Genomic DNA, 7110 nt, shown 5'->3' with positions numbered 1-7110 from the left:
GGCTCGCGTGGGTACATATGTCATTTCGCATGGCATGTCCACGGTGGTCGTCCAACGTGGCCTGCCACATCTGCGAGTTTGGCAAAAATAAAAGAATTTTTCTCTCTCCTGTAACAAATATATTAAGGCATTTATAAATATGGTAAGATATTTGTAAAGGTGGCATTTGAATGTTGGCACTTCGCAAGGATGGCAAAAAAATTAAATATCCGCCAAACTCTCGATACATTTCTACATGGGCCCAACCGAGCCCATGGGCCATGCTCTCCTCGTGCTCATCGCCAGCTCGCCACCACCTCGCGACCTTACCGCGACCGTCTCCGGCGCACCACCAAACCCGAGCACTTCCTTCGCCGTACCCCACCCACCGGCGCTGCGGCGCGCCGGTCACGCGCTGCAGGGCGCCACCGCTTCCCGTTGATCGCAGTCGTAGCCCACCGAATGACAAATTCCAGTAAGCCCCTTACCGAAGCTTGGCGGCCGATCAGGAGTCTCACGTCTCCCCACCACCGCCTCCGAATGCCGGAATGGCTCCGACCCTCGTTGCTGCCACCTTGCGCTCCGATGAGGGATACGTGCGGAAACTGGCGCAGATCTCCGGATCCGCCTCCTACTTGGTACTGATAGAGGTAACAATAACGCCCTTGCTCTTGCTTTTGCATTGCTAGATCTCAGGACAGTTGTGTTACCTTGGGAGTAGGGAATGAGCACGCACAATTTCATAGCCCCGGCATGATGATAATGCGCGGGCATATCGCCAATTTCGATGAAATTCCAACCTGTGGAAAGGATATGTGGTAAAACCTTACTGAGGTTTGATTGCTTAACTGCCCTGCGGTCTGTATGATGATGCTTTTCTAATATTTCGGCCGCATTCTGAACCATGAACTGGTAAAGTAGAACACCTTACTGAGGTTTGCAGGGACTTAGAGGAGTAACACACAATATTGAAGGGTGGAGAGAAATTATAGTAACAGCTTTTCTAGGCAACCTCAACAATTGAACCATGACACTGGAAATCAAATTCGATGTGATATGTTTCGAATTAAGTTATTACACAGCAGAGACTAACAAAGGCACCCTCATGTGCAGTGGCGGAGGACGGCCAAAAAATGAGGTGTGGCGGGGGGCGGCGCGCCGGCGGCGGGGCAGGGGCGGGCTGCGGGGGCGCAGCGCGCCGGGGTGGGGGCGGAGGGGGCCGGGCCGCCAGGGCGGGGGCGCGGGGGGCGGCGCGCCGGGGCGGGGGGCGGCGGCGTGGGGCGGGGGCTTGGCAACCGGGAAGAAGAACACGAAGGGGGAGGAGGAACTGAGGAGGAAGGGCGGCATGGTAACTTGGACGAGTTGAAGGCGGTGTCGGGGTTGCAGTTCTGCGGGTAGGAGCCGTCATCGCGGGGGGCCTGCGACGGCGGCATGCGGGGCCTGCGGCTGCGGGGCGGCGGGCGCAGGAGTGCGGGACGGCGGGAGCAGAGCTGCAAAGTGCCAGTGGGGAACTGGGGATTGGGGATAAGGTTAGAGTTTTTTTAGTTGGGCCGGGCTGACGTATTCCCGCTTGGGCCGGGCCGAGGTGTGGCGAGCGCCACACCTCGCCACACTGGGCCCTCCGCCACTGCTCATGTGACCTGATACAGTGGAATGATCCAAATATAGTGTATGCTACGTCTAAGCATTACTATGTTTAGTTGTTCACACGTGAAATCAAGCGTAACTCCTGACTCCTGACCATGCTTGCTAAATCAAGGTACTCCATGCTTTAAACTTTCACAAAAAAAGTCCTCCATGTTTTATGGCATATGATGGCTTTCAGACTAGATATACGGCTTAGGTGCTATATGTAGATTCTGCAACCTTCCTGTCAGCACGTTTACCACCTTTGTCATTGATGGACGGTTTTTGGGGTTCCACTGAATGCACCAGAGTGCCACAATGGCCATCTGCTTCACCTTTTCTTTCTCCTCTTTTGTAATTTCCCTATTAGGTACCAGGTCTTGCCCAGCGATTACTCTCTTGTAGATCCACTGTGGGAGGTAAACCTCGTTTTGGTTCTCAATACCTGGATCTGAGTTTCTTCTTCCGCTCAACATCTCTAACACCAGCATGCCGAAACTGTAAACATCTGACTTGTATGATATCCCACCAAAATTTCGAGAATATATCTCCGGGGCAATATAGCCCATTGTGCCTCTTGCTGCAGTCAAGGTAACAATGCTTTGGTCCCTTGCACACAGCTTAGCAAGGCCAAAATCCGAAATTTTTGGATTGAAGCTGTAGTCTAGCAAGATGTTGTGAGGTTTGATGTCAAAATGGAGGATGCGCTGGTTGCATCCTTGATGCAGGTACTCCATTCCTCTAGCAATGCCTTTAGCAATCTGTAGCATTTTGTGAGGTACTAGAAGCTCTTGGGAAATACTGGAATCATGCAAGAATATATATCTCTCCAATGACTCGTTAGGCATGAATTCGTAAATAAGCGCGCGTCTTGTTCCTTCAGAGCAAAATCCCAGGAGACGGACAATATTTGCATGGTGAATTTGCCCAATGGTTGCTACTTCGCTGATGAAATCTTCTCCCTCGCCTGTAGAGTTCTCTAACATCTTGACCGCCACTGATACACCATTTGGTAGCTGTCCTTTGTAAACACTTCCAAATCCACCCTGGCCTACTTTTTCCTTGAACCGTCTTGCTATCTTCTTAACTTCAGAGAAAGTGTACCTTGTGGGTTTGGAGGTGCCATATGTCTTGAGAAACATTTCAACTTTCAAATGTATTGCTTCATTATATCTTTTCTTCAGTAAAAGATAGAGTGCAGTGGTCACTAGAACAATGAAGGTGGCTACCGATGTTGTAGCTGAATTAAAAGAAAATAAATGAGCAAACCGCACAATGAAAAGGAATAGCTATGTCCCATGGTCAAATTACTTGGTTGGAAAATAATATAGTGGTTATTATTGAACATTATAGCATAAAATTTGGGGTGTAGCAACAAAAAATTCAATCGGAAAGGTAAATTTTCAGTGGCAGTGTTACCTGCAATGAGTTTGACATTCGAACCTGCAGGTATGAAGAGTGAAAATTAGACTTCCCGTGATTTGTTTTTACAAGAAAAATTAAAGCATTTCTAAAATGCTGCCTGCAACAGTGCACCTTTGCAGCTCTCACTGAACGGAGGTTCCTAACCTTTTGCAGTATCTATTAAGAGATTTTGACAATTCCTTTTTATAATCTAGTAAAAAATATATATTATAGAAGTTTTTTACATAATAATGATATTATTTTCACCAATATGGATTTTTCACTTGCACACGCAGGTATATGGTATAAGAACTATTACTCCATCAGACAAAAACTTCCATGATTAAGTCACTAGCCAATTTACTGATGATTGCAGTTGTCCTTATACAAATGTATCTTATTTCTATTTACCTGTTTCGAACATTACCATTATAATTCAACATTATCATCTGTTGCCTTGGATGACTCTATAGCCTTATTGTGCTTCCAGAAGCTAGCCATTGGGCATTGGATGTCTCTAGTCTCTATAGAATCTACATTTACTGTAAGCTACCACAAAGATCTACAACGGAACGCTAGCTAGTGATAGAGAAGAACCGATTGGACTTATTTGCAGTTGAATTTTGTAAAATAGTTTATCTGTATGCAAAAATCTGTATATTGTAGGTTAATGTGACTCAAAGTTCCTTTACAACATAAGATAGAAAAACAAGGAGCGTTAACATGATCTTACTACGCAGAAACAGAAGGCTCACAGTATAATTTTGTAAAACTATTCAGCCGTTAGTGGAAATCTTGTGGGAAGTGTGAGGGCGTTTGATAAAGTAGAGATTCTAAGGCTAATACATGCTAAATGAAGATGCAGTTTGCTACAACTTAAAATGGAACACCACGACAGTATGGGATCTGGGCTAGGAAAATAATACCGTGATGCTGGCAGAATGCTTGTCCATGGTCTGAACTGAATCCACAATGTCGCCCTTCCTGTTCACACCTTTGACAAATGCTGGTAATGCTGCTGAGGCTCCAATTCAATGGTGTTTCGCCTAAGTCGATTGCTCCTTTTGCCCTATCTTTGAAGAGTAGCTTGCCAAAGAATGTCCGAAACTTTGGGCCATTTTTATCATAAGTGTAGGGTATTGGGATGGATTTTGCGACCACCACACACCCTAAGGGAAGAGTAGACATATCTGTTCGAGATAGCACCAGATACCAGAACTGGCTTGCGTTGTTACTGAGGCTTAGGCAAGAGCTTGGGCCAACTATACCTCCTTGATTTGTTGCTATAGAATCTATTGAGCAACCTACTAGTACTGAATCATATAAATCCCGCTGATGAATAGGTCTATACACATCAGTAGATTGATTTGTTGAGATGAGCTTCTGAAGCGGGCAGCTTGATGATGAGTACGCGAGTGGGATGACGTTCATGACAAGATGCCTGTAATATATTGCAGTCACTTTTCAGGAACCAAGAATTGGGTGATCTAGGATTGTGTCATGGCCAGAGCATGACAACTGCATCCCAGGTGCGCCACATGATCGAGGGTGGGTTGAAAGCCGAAACGGGAACCTGATCTCTGGCCCATGATGTTTGCTGCATCTATGTGATGGACAAGTTTTGAGGAAGTCTTCTTCTTCCCATGATTTGGCAGCAGAGGATGCATAGTTCAGAAGTGAAAGCAGCAGCGCTGAGAGAAGAAATTTATGCAAATCCATGGAGTGTATTTGGGGATGGAGGTGGGCGAAGAGAAGGTTTGCAAGTGATTCAGAATGAGCACACGTTTGCTTTAGGCCCTGTTTGGCACAGCTGAAACTTATTCAGAAGCCAGCTGGTGGCTAGCTGGCAAGAGAAGCAGCTGGTTAAAGAAGCAGCTGGTCACAGGCCCTGTTTGGCACAGCTGAAACTTGTTTATAAATTATTAACAATTAATATATCATAAAATTAATCATAGATTACTGTCAAGCAAGATAATGATACAATTAATCATGCAATTAGGAGCCAGAGGCCGGCGCAGGGCGGGTGGGGGGCGGGGGGGGGGGGGGGGGCGGGGGCCGGCGCAGGGCGGCGCAGGGCGCGGGGGCGGGGGCCGGCGCTAGGCGCGGGGACGGAGGCGGGCGCGGGGAGCGGAGGCGGGCGCGGGGGGCGGAGGCGGGCTCGGGGGCGGAGGCCGGCGCGGGGCACGGGGGCGGGGGCCAGCGCCGGGCGCGGGGAGCGGGGGCAGAGGCCGGGGGCGGGCGCGGGGCGGAGGCGGGCGCGGGGAGCGGAGGCCGGCGCGGGGGAGCTGCGCAAGGGCCGCCGGCGCGGGGAAGCGGCGCCGGGGCCGCCGCGGGGGGCGGCGCAGGGGCCGCCGCGGGGGCGGGGGGAGGCGGGGGCCAGCGCGGGGAAGCGGGGGCCGGCGCGCGGGGGGAGGCGGGGGAGCGGCGCGTGGGGCGGGGGAGGGGCGGGGGAGCGGCGCAGGGGCCGCCGCGGGGCGCGGGGGGAGGCGGGGGCCGGCGCGTGGGGCGGGGGAGGGGCCGCCGGCGCGGGGGGAGGCGGGGGTCGGCGCGCGGGGGGAGGCGGGGGCCGGCGCGGGGAGGCAGGGGCCAGCGCGGGGAAGCGGCCTAGAAGCTGGTCCGCTCCCGCTGCTCGTTACCCGCGTTTCTGAACGAGGTCGGGGAAGCGCTGGCGGGGGAAGCGCTTCAAGAAGCGAAGCGTTTGGCCGGGTAGCGGCTTAAAATTGCTAGGAAGCGGGGCTAGAAGCGGAGCCAAACAGGGCCTTAACCTCTTGGACGGATGGATTCCGTCCTTATCATGATAGCTGCTTGCTGGAATTCCTGCTGCCAATGGAACTTCAATTGCTGGGATAGTGACGGGGTTTCAGGAAACCAGTGATAATTTATTTGCGGTCACATCATACGAAAACTATTCCTATCAGTTACTTGGTATTGATGCATTCTTGACTAATATTTTCCATAGTCAAAGCACTACATGAGAGCTTTGAATTCTGATGGGTTTGTGATAGATGAGTAATTGGCGATGATTCTTTACGGCCACTGGGGGGAACTTACTGCCGTGTTTCAGTGGCTGAAGAGTTGGTTCGGCACCTGCGCAACCACGACGGCAGTGCACAACAAAAAGTGGTGGTTAAGACCATGACGGCAGCGTGCCAGCGTATAGCTAGGATGAAGCAATTTCTGCAGCTCTTACATCTAACCCCTTCAACCTGGTGATTTGGTCCTGGAATCTTTGCGCATCTATCTGCACAAACTGGTGATTTGGTACAGTAGGAGCCACAGAATGTTGAAGAAGGGTCCATCGGCCCGGCTGGAAGCTGCTGATGAGATGATGGAGGACCTATGGCGAGGATTAGCTTGATTGTTGCTATATGTGATGGTCTGGTCACTACTGCCTAGCAGCCTATGGGATTGATGGCATGTGAAAGTTAGAAGACAACACATCAGCAAATGGGGGTGAACTGGTGCAGTCTAGTCTGGCCGTCCAGGCCACGCAAAATGGGCCCAGGTCACAATTGCACCTCCCGAGTCAAGATGCGTGAGTATGACCCATTTGAGCACTTTGCAAGATGTATGATTTTCTTGCAAGTTAATATATCTTCGTCTTATTATTATTAATGCCCTCCTATGGGTAAAATAAAAAAATGGAGTCAGCCTCCAAATCAGTTACTCCCTCCATTCTAAATTATAAATCTTTTTCGTTTTCTAGACACATAGATTTTAGTATACATTTATCTAGATATACACTATTATCTAAATATATAGTAAATATTATGTATATAGAAAAGACAAAACGACTTACAATTTAAAATAGGAGAAGTAATTAAGACCTTCCTAATAAACATTTCTGAATTTTCCTAGTATTTTTCCCACTGTTTTTTGTTGGCCAGGACCAGGTCTGGAGCACGGCCAGCAGGGAACCTGTCTTGGCCAGCCAGTTCCGGGTTGGATAGTGATATGATTTTCCAAGTTTTGAATTCCAATAAGGTTTGGTGATAGCTGAGTGACTGGTGTGGAGTATTACAGTTTAAAAGGGAAACTGATGCCGGGTTACGGTGGTTGCATTGCGTTGTGCGTAGAGCATCTTAATTAGTTCGCAGGAAA

General features: G+C 49.6%; 1 pseudogene; it reads right to left on the bottom strand.

The window, feature by feature from the left end:
* Positions 1 to 1781: 1781 nt before the first annotated feature.
* LOC112893458 lies at positions 1782 to 4914 on the bottom strand (annotated as a pseudogene).
* Between the last annotated feature and the right edge of the window lie 2196 nt (positions 4915 to 7110).

The sequence above is a fragment of the Panicum hallii genome, chromosome 5 (assembly GCF_002211085.1).
Source record: "Panicum hallii strain FIL2 chromosome 5, PHallii_v3.1, whole genome shotgun sequence".
Taxonomy (NCBI): Eukaryota; Viridiplantae; Streptophyta; class Magnoliopsida; order Poales; family Poaceae; genus Panicum; species Panicum hallii.
This window is presented reverse-complemented; position numbering and strand designations above follow the sequence as displayed.